Genomic DNA, 14,494 nt, shown 5'->3' with positions numbered 1-14,494 from the left:
GAAACCTTGCACTATAAAATATTCTCATTAAAATATTTCATGAAGAAGAAATGAAAAATCAAAATGAAAACAAGCAAAGGAAGGAACTATGCTAAAAGAATAGACAATCATAGGGGAAACTAATTCAAATTAAAAACCAGAAATAAATCAAAATGATAGGGAATAAAAATCATTTATCAATAATAACATTAGATGTAAATGACCTAAACTCATTAATCAAAAGATACAGACTTTCAGATTGGATAAAAAAAGCAAGACCCAACAATATGCTGTCTCCAAGAGACTCACCTCATAAGCAAAGACATCCACAGACCGAAGATAAAAGAATGGGAAAAAACATACCATTAACATGGACATAATAAACAAGCAAAGGTTTCTATTCTCATAAAATGGACTTCAAGCCAAAGTTAATTATAAGGGACTATGAAGGTCATTTCATACTGCTTAATTGAGTTATATATATCAAGATGATATAATAATCATAAATATTTATGCCCCAAACAATGGAACATCTATGTATATCCAGTAAACCCTTCTCAATTTCAAAAATCTAATAGACCACAACACAATAATACTGGGTGACTTTAGCATAACTTTCTCACCACTGGTTAGACACTCCAAATAAAAACTAAATTAAGAAGCTATGGAACTAATGAAGCAATTAATAAATTAGACTTAACAGACATATAGAATATTTCATCCATCAAGAACTGAATACACTTTCTTCTCAGCAGCACATGGATCCATCTCTAAAATAGACCATATATTGGGCCACAAAGAAATTCTTAGCAAGTATTTAGCAGGTTTAGAGTGAAAAATCCTGAGACTGGAGGAGTAAGCAGTCTGCCCTAGCTGAATCAGAGACTGTTTGACTCATTAAACAGATCTGAAAAAAAAAAACTGTTTACCTGAGCTTATCAATTATCCATGGAGAGCCCAACCAGGAGCCATTTTGGGATTCCAGTATGGTGGAGCCCACAGAAACTGGAAACCCAGATCCATGAGTATGAAGTTAGCTCTGTTTGGACCTGTCTGAGCCTAGAAAATATGAGAAAAGTCAGAATTTGGGTATATTTCACCCAGGGCAGTAGGGGGCGGGGTATGGGACACACAGGTTAAAGAGGCTGGAGAGAGGCTCTACTTAGCTTCATGAGACCTGCAATTAGTGGGGACTGATGGGGCTGGCTCTTGCAGGTTGGAAGGTTGGAAAACAGGGTGTAAAAAACCAGCCTCTACCTCAGAGCAAAGCCTGTCCAAGGAAGGGACATGACCTTTGTCCTTGGAAAGACCCACAGAGCACTCCTAGGCACATTCCCACCCTGCTAAATTCCTTATCTACAAACAACAGGAGAGATCTGCTGCGCCAGGTGTCCCTGACTCAGTCAGGCTAGGTGGAGATCCATAGCAACCCCTAGCAGCCACCAATCAGCATGAGACAGGGAAATACCTGGGATGCCAGATGACCCTCCCAGTAGTTTATGGTGTTGGAAACCCTGTAGTTCAGCACGAACACCCCTCTTGGCTTAAACAATCAGTTCAAATGAATCCCCCTTTTGTAGTAACCAATCACCCCTACCCAACTTGTTCCCACCAGTGAATGTGCTAATCATGTTTTAGAGTTGTTGTTTGATTTTCCCGTGGTGTGTGATGATTTGCTAAGAGATGCTATGATGTGTGTGGGGTCCCTGCCTTTCCCAAAGAATGTATAAAACTGCTGCAAACCCTGGGCTCACGGCCTCTCAGCATCACCAGTTGCTGTGTGTGCACAGAGGACTGAGCTAGTTTGCAATAAACATCTCTTTGCTGCCTACATAGATCTTGGTCTCTGGTGGTCTTTTGGGGGTCCCGAATTCAAGCATAACATATGGGGGCTCACCCGGGATCCCCATTATAAGCCTACCCAGACACCCCAATCGAGAGATGATGAAAACCCGGCCGGTAAGTAAAGGCATTGCTGATCTGTAAGTTTCTGTACTCAGGTTGCCTGCAGGTTCTGGTTCTGTGTTGTGTGGTCTGCAAAAGGTCCAGGTGGATGCACCAAAGGGCAGCCGACGGGGTTTGTGGGAGATGTCCCCAGCCCCTTTCTGGGTTCTGAGTGGATTGCCTTTAGTAAAGTATTTTGAGAAGTATTTAGTAAAGTATTTTGTAGCTGATGGATCCGCAGTCCGCCTCTGCTTGTAGTTTCTGGGTAGCAATCCACGACACGTTGCAAATTCTGGGGCTATGCTGAGAATTTTGTGTTATGTGTGCTTGTTTCTATTGTCCTGTCCATCTCCACCCCAACACCCTGGCAAGAGAACTAATCTCCCAATCTTTGGTTGTCAGACCCAATCTGAGGGGGATACTCCCCCAATCTGTTTGTCTGAAGGGAAGGCCCCAGTTGGCTTGGAGCCAGCACCCCACTTCTGTTTTTTTGACAATCTGAAAAGGTAATCTGTGTCTTTGTGTGCCTTTTTGTGTCTTTTTGTCTGTCTCTGTTGAGTGTGATGGCATTGTTTTACTTTGGACAGATGCAGAGTCCCAAGTTCTGATCTGCCTTAGATGTGTGGAGGTAACTTTAGCTAAATTTTAGCCTAAGAATTTCCCTAGTATGCTTCTCCTGTAAGGGACCAAAAGTCAATAGAACCGCCAGCTTTTCTGATCTCATGTTTTACACCTTTTTGCTATGATTTAAAGAGCTTTGATAAACTTTACTCCCCTTTGTTAAATGGGATTAGGGAAGCAATGTTTTCTTTTCCCATAGTTGGCTGGCTTGAGTGCACCCACTGCAGAGGGAAATGCCTGCTGGGGATCTAAGAACTTTGATATCTCGCTTTTACTTTTTCACAAAACCCTGTCCTCATTGTTATTGGCATTAATTGGCTTTGGGGATGGGAACCGAACTTTCAGTTACAAATTTTGACATCCCAGGGAGGACTCTAGAGGAGCCTCCCCTCTGCTTTCTTGGGGAGCCTAGCACTCCAAACAACTGCATGCCAAGGATGTAAGATGAGCTTTTTGGGAGCTGACTACTGAAAAGTTAGGAGATATGGAGAGTGCCTGGTGCCAGACCAAACCAAAAGAACTAATCCTGTAAGTAAAAGGAGGGACTGAGGGGCTCCCAGCAGCTGCCAAAGCCATTTTGCTTCGGGGAACTCCCTCTTCCTTCCCTGCACTGTAAGAATTACTCCACCTCTGTCTACTTAAAAAAAAAAGGGGGGGGACAATGAATGCAGTAATGTGTTGATATTATAGATTGATTCTTGGGAATTATCTTGGCTGAATGTGTGTCTAAAAGATGATTTTTTTTTAATTGTAACAATCTGGTATCTGAATGGGTTTTTGAAGCATTGCACAATCTTGCAATTAAAAGTTGGGTTTAGATAATTGTTTAGTTTATGATTTCAGATAATTCATGCCAGAGAACTTAAATACTTAGGATGGAAAATTAAAGAACTCTACTTCCAAGTTGGCAAGTAACTCCCAATCATTTAGTTTTATTTTTTCGTCAATTTTTGAACTGGGTAGCCTGGGAAGATTTCACTAGGTGTACCAGAGCATTAATTTGGGCAAGGATAGTAAATTATGACATGGTATCTGTTCCCCTCAGTGTGTAGGATTTAGGAAAGGAAAGTGTTGGATTGAGATGTTGGTCTGGCTTATTGAAATGACATTGAATAACAACAGTCTTGGGAATTTTTAAAGCTTAATTTTGGATATACATGGTAGTGTGTGTTTCTCTTTTGGAATTTTTTTCAGGTGATTTAATGTAACTTAATACTACTTTAGGATCTTCAGAACAAAGGAAGTAGCTTAATGATACTGAAGGAATTTCTTCTGATGGTAGCTTTTTTTTTAATCAAGTAAGATCCTATTTTCAGTTTTGTGTGAGCAAGTTTTTCTAGTGTAGGAAGATAAATAGGTATGAAATTTTGTGAATTGTATCTTAAACTTGTATCATAATTTTCACCATTCAAACCTGAAAATTATGACTTAAGGTTAAAATGCCTTAGGCATGAGGCTTCTGCTCAGAATTCCAGTTTTTCCTGCTCCTTCCACACCTCAGCCAGGTCTTAAGTTGAAATGCAAATAGAAGAAGCCTGAGAGCTCAGTAGGAGACTGATCTGAAGCCCAAGGGAAAAAAAAAAAGTAAAAGTGTCTTTTTACCTGAACTCAAACTAGACTAAACCAAAAAAAAAAAAAAAAAAATTATATGGTATTTACTAATTACTGGCCGGTCATTTTTTCTAGGACTTTTGCTTTTTTCTTAGATTCTGTATTTTTTTGAGCTCATGATTTTGATCCTACAGACCTAGGTTATTGTTTTTCTGATCAGTTCTATTTTTGATCAACTGTGGAGTTTTTTAAACATTGCAATGGAGATTACACCTGAGAAAAGCTACAAGGCCTTTACTATTGTGTTATGTGTGCACACTTGTGTTATGTGTTGTATGTCTGTATGTGTGTATGTCCATATATCATGCAGTGATATGACAATTGGCAGATATATGAGGAGCCTCATGAAATTAAAAAAATGGATCCAAATATGTTTGATTCACATGATTTAAATGGTTCAATTTAAATTGGGTAAGTACATGAAAGTAAAGATGTCTTTAAAATTAAGCTTATAAGTTTTTCCTAGGTGATTAAAAAAACTAATAAAATGTTGATGTCTATGAAATAATCTGCCTAAATTCAGAAATTTACAAGAATTGTTTCAAAATGTGAACAGAAAAGGAGGTTAACAAATGGAAAAGAGAAATTAAAGGTTCTAGGTATGGATTTAATAGAGGGAAAATGTGTTTCTGGATAAGAGAGTCTATGTGATTAAGTAAATAAGAGGGTTTAAGTAAGTGATAAAGAAGGTCTGTTTAAGTTGGTTTTATATGTATAAGTTTTTTGAGCAAGTAATCTTAAAGAAATTAAGCAGCTGGTTAAACAAAAACTGTTGTTTAGAGAATTATGCTATGTTATTTCTTTAAAAAATAAATTGGTTAATATAAAAACATCAATGTAATTGTGGTGCTATTAATATGTTCATATCTTCCAGGTATACAAGTCTGAAAGGTAGAAGCTTTAAAAGAACATTATATCAAGCTGGTGTTCTAAAGTTGTATGGTAATTTTAGGCTTAAAAGAAAAACATGTTGGAGATTTATTTATATCATTTGTGTTCTATAACTGGACTTGTTATCAATAAGATATTAAAGTCCTATGTTACTTTTTACACTGAGATACAATTTAAATGTATTTTTAAGTTAATGAGAGACTAATCTGTGTAAAGGTTGATATTGTAAAACACAAAAGTACTTTGCTACTTTTCTACAAAAGGTTAAAAGCTTTCAGCCTTTCTTTAATTCATGTTTTAGATGTGATATTATATTGTGTTAGCTAATATTCATGTGAACTTGAGCAACAATTTATGTAGGCTTTGTAAAATGATGTCTAAAAAGCAAAGATCAGCTTCAGAACTACAGTACTTAAGATTTATGAAGAGCCCCGCCTTACCTGAGATAAGGCTCTGTGTCCCATCTCACTACATATGAAAATGACTATGAAAGAAGTAGGCCAGATTTCAGTACATTTAAAGTTGTGTCCAAAAGTTGGTTTTTATCAAGATTACTAGGATCTCAAACAGGGGATTATAATGTATAACTCTGCCAAAATTCAAGGTATCTATTACATGAACTAAATATGTTTTTACTCTTGTTAATTTTATTTTGTAGTTTTCTTATAAATGGTCTAAAGATTGCCTGTTAATGTTTTGTAGAGGTACTGATTTAAGAACACACAACCTGGGTTGATTTAAGATAATGAGTTATCACCTACAGGATAGAGAGATAGACATTAAAGCCCAGTACACTTAATATAAGGGTGTTGAAATTTATTTGCTGGATGTTTAAGATTAAGTTTTAAAATTAAAGTTAAATTAAAAGGGCCAAGAAAACCAATGTTTGGCTCTTGCCCTCTGAGTCAGTCTGAATCCAGGGAACAGGGGACATCTCTAAAGAGCTTTGCAACTCTGGGCCACCTAACCTCCCGATCAGAGAGATTAATGAGACCACTGGAGAACAGAAAGCCAATTAGTGCATTTGCTATGAAGAGGAGGGTCATCAGAGAAGGGAGACATTCCTGATGCTTCCAAGGGAAGCCACATGGTCAAACAAGGCCTGGACCCATCCTAGCGCAAATGGCACTAGCTGAAAAGAAGGTGCTGTAAAGTTCCCCCAGGATTCCCATGGAAACTCACTGACTGTTAACAATAGATAGAAACAAAAGTCAGTTTGACTGCTTCATCTTAAACACTTAGCAAAGACAGTTAAAACCAAAACACAGTTATTCCTGGGCATTTTAAATAATAATAATAGTTAAATGTAACTTCCAAGAATAAATAAACTGTAGGGTACAAAAGAGATTCTTAGGCAGGAATGCCTGATAACTATCAAAAGGAACTGCCAGAGTAGTTTTTAGTTTAAAGCCTACAGCTATTTCTAACCTACACGGGTAGACTTAGTGTTTGCTAGTACGATTATTCAGATCTAAGTAACAGAATTAAAGGTTTCTCTATTAGACACAGAGGTCATATTAGTAAAGGAATTTTGCAAGATCAGATAACATTAGATTATTAAACTGTATCTTAAGGGGAAGGACATCTGTAACACTAAAAGTTAAATGTTATGTTACAGTCCTGATAAGAAAAAAACTGATCCATGAAAAATTACTGGCTTCAAAAATGCTAGAAATGAAAAAAAAAAAAACAACAAATAAGTTCAAAGCAGATGTTAATGTCCATGAACCATTAAGGTCACAATTAGAGGGGGGGGGAAAGGGGAAAAGAAGGTATTGATGAAAAGTTAAAGAATTATTTCCCTTGAATTTCAAAAGCTTCTCAGCTTCCCCTTTTCAACAGTGTTAGGTAGGTTGTCTGGTGTGTGAAGCTCCACCTTCAGGGTGGGGTTGCTAGAGTGAGATAATTAATTCTGTAGGTGGAACTCCTGGAGGCAAGGTTTAGGCTTAGATAGGATCCAGGTTCTTCACTGAATGCCAATCTATCTGGAGATTTTAAATCAGTGTACTCCCTGGGTCTAGCAATTACCAAGTCATGTTGGAAGACTGCACCCCAGGGATCCACCCTGAGTTCCTCTCATGTGGTAGAGGAGCCAATTCTTAGTCCACTACATCACCTGTGGGCCCCATATTTCTTGGTCTTGGGTTCAGTCTCCAAACTCAATTTCTTCCTCCCTCACCTTTGGAATTCCTGGCCAGGGAATTTCTCCAAGCTATTCCTGCAAGCAGCCAGTTTGGAGGGGGAGAGGGAGAGCTGAGTGGGTTTCTCTGACAAGTATTCTCCTGTGTAAACCTCTCTCCACATTTGATTTTTCTCCTGGTCACTTAGACTCACTTCTATGTGTTTGCTAGGCCTGTATTTTGGGTTTGCCAGGAATTGGCTCCCTCAGCTACTGGCCTCCAACATGCAAAATGGTTCCTTCCTCTATCTTCCAGACAGTTCTAGCATGATGGGGCTTCTTTCCTGCACAAGGATATTGTATAGCATGACTTTCAGTTTAGTTGGGCAGTGTCTTTGATTTCTAAACTCTTCATAAGCAGACACACATCAGGCCTCCTCAAATGTGGGCTCCTTTAATTTCCTTATTCCTCCACTTTCCTCATGGATGGACTGCTCTGGCTGGTGCCTCTGTCCATGGCAGCAACCATGACACTGGAGATTTCTTCTTTATTTTAGTATATCCAACTTCCTGAGTTCTTAATCTGCTTTGAACGTCCAATATTAAATTCCAGTGAAGTCCCCCCACCCCTCTTTTTTTGTTCACTCACCTTTCTGTGAAGCTGCAATCTGCTCTCTGTTTCATGCTGCAGAGCAGCCAGGGAAGCAACTTTCTCTATTCTGCCATCTTGAAATTCTTCAATTTTTTTAATGTGGAATAAATTCTTTTTTTAAAAAGAGAGAGAGAGAGAGAGAGAGAGAGAGAGAGAGGAGGGGAGAGAGAGAGAGAGAGAGAGAGAGAGAGAGAGAGAGAGAGAGAGAGAATTTTAATATTTATTTTTAGTTTTCAGCAGACACAACATCTTTGTTTGTATGTGGTGCTGAGGATGGAACCCGGGCCACACGCAGGCCAGGCGAGCACGCTACCATTTGAGCCACATCCCCAGCCTCTAGAATAAATTCTTTAATGTAGAATAATTTCTATTGTAGATAAATTCATGGGTGAAAGTGCTCATTTTCTCAGAGAAATGTTTATGCTACGAGTCATGCTATGCATCATTTTTTACAGAAAAAAATAGATGCCATTGATGGACATTGGTTTTCTGAAAGTACTTCAGCTGATAGATTCAGAAAACTTGAATAGGGTTAATAAAAATGAATATGATATTCTGCACAGAGCTAAAATGATTGTGATGGCAAACAGCCAAGTAGAGTGGATCCTATTTTGCTTCCTCCAAGCAAATAGAAACTATTGAATAATCAGATGAACAAACAAAAATAATATGTATTAAAATCCATAGATACCTTTACAAGGCATGATGAAATAAATTATTAGAAGCAAGTATGAAGCTCAGATGACTTTAATGAAACAGACTATTGGCTTTGTGTTACAAAGATATACTTGAAGCAACTAAATAAAGAGAAAAGATTTATTTAGCTCACATGTTTAAAAGTTTAAAGTCTAAAATAGGGTTGTCCTATAGGTTTGGCTTCCAGTGAAGGTGAAAGATGGTGGAATATCATGGTGGGAGCATATGTAGGAGCAAATGGTCACATCTCCAAAAGAAAAACAGAGAGAGGGAGCAAGATAGAGACAGAGATACCAGTATCCCATTGTACCCTTAAAGGACATTCCCCTATGATCTAAGGACTTCCCATTAGGCCTCACCTCTTAAAGATCCACAACGCCTCCCAATACTATGTTAAGTTTCAAGCCTTTAAATATGGACCTTTGGGGGATACTCATCTAAACCATAGCAAAACCTGAGAAATGTCTGTACCACAGTGGGTGTATTTAAAAATTTGTGGAATATAAGGACTTAATGAAAACAGTCAGAAAATAGTGATTCAAAAAGCAAGAGTCTAATATTAAAACCCCAAGTAAATTAGTGTAAGATATTCTATGGCTACATGATAGATAGTGACTTAATGTAAAACTTCATTAAATGATGGATGAAATGGCAATAATCTCACTAAAAGTGCATAAAATGTTGGCCAAATATTTATGCACAAATATGCAACAACAAATCCCACAGTTATGAATAACTATAAAGCACTGATAAAAATGTGGAAAAAATAAAAATACATGAATAAAATGATAATTTAAAAAAATATATATTTTTTAGTTTTAGGTGGACACAATATCTTCATTTTATACTTATGTGGTACTGAGGATTGAACCCAATGCCTCATGCATGCAAGGCAAGCACTCTACCACTGAGCCACAACCCCAGCCCCAAAGTGATAATTGAGTTTAAAGAAAAAATTTTTTTATGGTTTATGATATATACAGCAATAAAAGTATAACACAAATAGCAGAAAATATAGGAGGGAAAAATTGAAACATGCAATTATACAATTCAAACTGCATGTGAAATGGTATATTATTATTTGAAGGCAGCCTGTGATTTACCATAGACAGAGCAACAAGCAAAAACCAAACTTAAAAATTAAGATAAATAGTCAATAGAAGAGAGAATAAAATGAAATTCTATAAATAAATTTAGCCCAATAGAGTGAAAAAAAAAGAAAGAAAAATAGATCAGATGGGATAAATTTTTTTAAAAGTCAAACTTATCAAATTAAACTCAAACCATATTGATAATTAACATTAATCAATAATCTAAACACACTGATAAAAGGCAGTTATTTTTGAACTTAATATCAAAGCAAGAACCAATAACATGTTTATAAGAATCCAATTTTAAATATAAAAATCTACATAGGTGAAAAATGATATTGGAATGAAAACAATAATCAAAAGCAAGCTGGATTGGCTATATTAATATCAAGAAAATTACTAATATCAAAAGGAAACATTACAATGACCAACGGATCAATTTATCAAGAAAACATGACAGGCACCTATCAACAGAATGTTGAAATAAATAAAGAATGAATGGATGAAAAATAAATGACCTAAAAATAGTATACAAACCTAAAATTATTGAGATTTCAAAATTTTTGTTTCACTAAATTACAAAATAAGAAAACAGAAGATCAATAGTATCTACAAACTTGACCTAATTGTATCAAACAGCATAATATGTATTCATTTCAAGCAGACATGAAAAAATTTTCATTATGAAGTATATAGTGGGCCATAAAACAATTGTCAAAAAAATTTAAAAGTTTAAATTAATATTTTCTGTCAGCAATATATACACAAGCCAATAAAATAAAGATATCTTATAAATGCTGAAACATTAGAAATTGAAAATAAACAATAACCCCATACATCAAAGAAAATCACAAGATAAAATAGGAAATGTTTTATAATGAATGAAAATGAAAACAGCATGTGATGTTACAGCTTAGAGTGAAATTTACAATTTTATATGCTTCTACTGAAAAGGAAGAAAATCAATAACTTAAGAAACTAGAAAACAAAAAGGAAATTAAATTCAACTAAGTTACAAATGTTCATCTTAGTATTGTTTCATCACAGAGATTCTGATATTTAAAAATTTAAAAAATATATTTTTAGTTGTAGATGGACATAATACCTTTATTTTGTTTATTTATATGTGGTGTTGAGGATCAAACTCAGTGTCTCACACGTGCTGAACGAGCGCTTTATTACTGAGCTACATCCTCAGCCCCTATTTTAAGCTTTTATTATCACTTAGTTCAAAGCATTTTTTAAATTTACTTTTCTATTTCTTTTTTCCTTGACCCATGAGATATTTGTAAATGTGCCATTTAATTTTGAAGTAGTTGGCATGTGGGAGTGGAGTTCTATATATCTTCAGGTGATTGATTTCTAATGTAATATATCATGCAGAAAACACAGTTTGCATGATTTCAATTTTTTAAAAATGTAATAAAATGTTTTTTATATTGTTTGTATTGGTTACATATGTGTCAAAACATGTCAAAACTGATCAAATTTCATACTTCAAATATGCATATTTTATTGTAGTTCAATTTTATCTCAATAAAACTATGAAAACCACACACAAAAAATAAATTCAAGTAAGTAAAACAAAGGAAATGTAATTAGAAACATAAATCAATTAAATAGAAAAACAATAGAAATATCATTGAAATCAAATGTCAATGATTTGAAAAGATTAATAGAATTGATGAACCACAGCTCATCAATCTTTTTCAAGAGAAAAAGAAAAACAAATTATCAAAATCAGTAATAAAAGAGGAGTTAGAATACCTATCTACAGGCATTGAAAGGATTGTGAGGTAATATAATGAACAACTTTATGCCAATAAATATAACTCAATTTGGACACAGTTGGCAAATTTCTTAAGAGAAAAATATTCCAAAACGGACTCAAGAAGACATACAAATTTTAAATAGAAATACATATTTTAAAAAATTGAACTGTAATTAAAAACTCCTCGCCAAAATAACCTCACTGTTAAATTCTATTAAACAATTAAGGAATAAATCATATAATACTTCACAGTTAATTTATGAAAATAAAGAAGGGAACACTTCACAAATCTCTTTTTAAGGTCCATTATTCTGACATCAAGGAGAAACAAAGACATGAGATAAAACCATAAACTAATATCTCTGTAGACACAAAAATCCCCCATTAGCAACAGATCTATATTCACTATATGAACTGAATAAAAGAGAATGCCTAAATAATCATCTCACTAATGCAGAAAAGGAATTAGACAAAATTCAATACCCTTTCACAATAAAAACTCACAGCAAACAAGGAAAATAGAAGGGAATTTTTCAAGCACATAAAATTTATCTACAAAAATCCTAAAACTGATCTTTAACAAGATACTTAATGATGTTAAAAAAAAAAAAAAAAAAAAGCTTTCCCCTAGGATTGGGACAAGGCAAGAAGGGCAACTCTCTAGTCAATGTTGTATTAATGGTCCTAGGCAATGCAATGAGTCAAGGGGAAAAAGAGACATCATGTTATAAAGAAAGAAAAATTGTACCCACAGATGACATGATGGTTTATGTAGAAAATGCTACACATTCTATAAAAGTTTAGAAGGTACTAGAAAAATTGAATTTACAGTGTTGTAGGATACATAGCTGATATAAAAAGTTAGCTATTTATACTGGCAACAGTTAAAAACAAAATTTTTAAAATATCACTCATAAGAGCATAAAAGTAAAATACTCAGGGGTATGTTTAACAAGATATAAGAATTGTGTGATGAAAATTATAAGCTTATGCTGCAATATAAGACTAAAAATTAGAAAAATATACCATACTCATTGGTCACAAGACTCAATTCCACCCAAATTAAACTATAGAATCAATGCAGCTCTTATCATAATTACAAAAGAATTTTGTAAAAAAGATAACAAATGGTTCTAATGTTTAGATGGAAATACAAAGAAGGAAAAATAGTTAATACAATTTTGAAAAATTTTTAAAAGGTCAGAGAATTTAGCTATTATATTTAAACATTTTAACTTAGTTAAAAGTTGTAGTAATTGAGACAGTGTGGTACTAGCATAAAGATAAATGTATAGATAAATGTGTAGATTAAGGAAACAAAATAGAGTAACAGAAATATACCCATATAAATATGAGTGTGATTATATATGTGCACGTCTTGCACACCAAGATGATTGGAGGAAAGAATAGTATTGAAATAAATTTTTTGAAATTGCTGGTTAGAAAAAAGTGGAAACAACAAACACTGACTCCTAAGAATGAAATGAATAAACGAATTCAAATGGATCATAAACCTAACATAAAAGATAAAATTATAAAACTTTTATAAGAAAACTTGGGAGAAAATCTTGAACTTAAAAAAAGGCAAAATTAAAATGCAAAATATCAGAAATAGTAAGAAAATTGATATATTGAACTTCATCAAAATTAAAAATATCTGTTCTTTTATTTTCAAGGAAACAAAAAAGAGACAAGCCCAACTGAAGCAGGAGAATCACTATTTCATGGTCAAGTATGTGGTGATCTGGATCAGAGTCTTTGGCTAGTGGCTGTTGTGAACTTCCAAACCTTGAGGACTTCCTGTGCAAAAAGTATGGGTCAAGATTGCCCAGTTGTTAGCTGGGTATGATGGAGCAAGACAGTAATCTCAGAAGCTCAGAAAGTTAAGGCAGGAGGATCTTGAGTTCAAAGCCAGCCTCAGCAAAAGTGAGGTGCTAGGCAACTCAGTGAGACCCTGTCTCTAAATAAAATACAAAATGGGGTTGGGCATGTGGTTTGTGTTCTATCCTGTGTACCAGAAAAAAAAAAATCCCAGTTACTATGGTGACACCCTGTCCATGGAGGCTCAATGCAAACCATGAACCTATATTAGTCTTGACCTAGATCTCAGACAATAGCTTCCAGGAATAGAGGATTCTAAGCATAGCAAGATAACCATAATATTTCACCAGTGTTGGAAGCTCCAAACCTGTCCATAGTAATTGACACTTTGGACAATGAGCTTCCTGGGTTCTACAGGAAGGTCCTAGCATTGCAACAGTGGAATAGCTACAAAAATGTTTCTAGTCTTTTTATATATATATATATTGTCTTTATCTTCCTGATTGTGAGACCCTATATAATAAATGTGCAGAGCCAGCTCTGGGTCACTTCTTCTCTACCTGAGATCAGTGTCTCACCTGATCCTACTTTCTCTCTAAATGTTTGTGTGCCTTTCTTAATCCCCCATCAGCCCTCACCAGTTTTCTGAATTAACAACTGTGCAGATTGTGGCAGTCAACCTTGGCAACTTAGGGAGACCCTGTCTCAAAACAAAATATAAAAAGGGCTGAAGACATAACTCAGTGGTAAAGCACCCCTGGATTCAACCTTAGAGTCACAGAAAACAAAAGCAAGGAAGTCAGAATGGGAGAAAATCTGTACAATGTATACATCCAATAAAGAATTTATATCCAGAATCAATTAAAACTTCTTATATTAATCAGAAAAAAATCAGTTAAAAATAAACAGAAGATTTTTATAGACATTCATAAAGGAAGGTGTCCAAATGGCCAAGAATAGTAGGAGGAGAGGCTCAACATTGTCAGAAAAATACAAGGCTTAACCATAACAAGCTAGCACAACACTCTCACTAGAATGACTACAGATATAGAGGATACAGAGCAATTGTAGCTCACTTTGGAAATCAATTTGACAATTTCTTACAAATTAAATTTATACTTTTCAGATGCTACAGCATTGCCTATGTATTTATCTAAGAGAAATTAAAACTTATGTCCACACTAAAATTTGTCCATACATTTTCATAGCAGATTTATTCCTAACACAATGGAATGTAATGCAAAGATAAAAAGGAACAACTTACTGATTTGTACAACAATATATATGTATCTCAAAAA

Source organism: Callospermophilus lateralis, chromosome 2, assembly GCF_048772815.1.
Source record: "Callospermophilus lateralis isolate mCalLat2 chromosome 2, mCalLat2.hap1, whole genome shotgun sequence".
NCBI classification, from domain to species: domain Eukaryota; kingdom Metazoa; phylum Chordata; class Mammalia; order Rodentia; family Sciuridae; genus Callospermophilus; species Callospermophilus lateralis.
The sequence above is the reverse complement of the archived record's forward strand: the minus strand, read 5'-3'. Positions refer to the sequence as shown.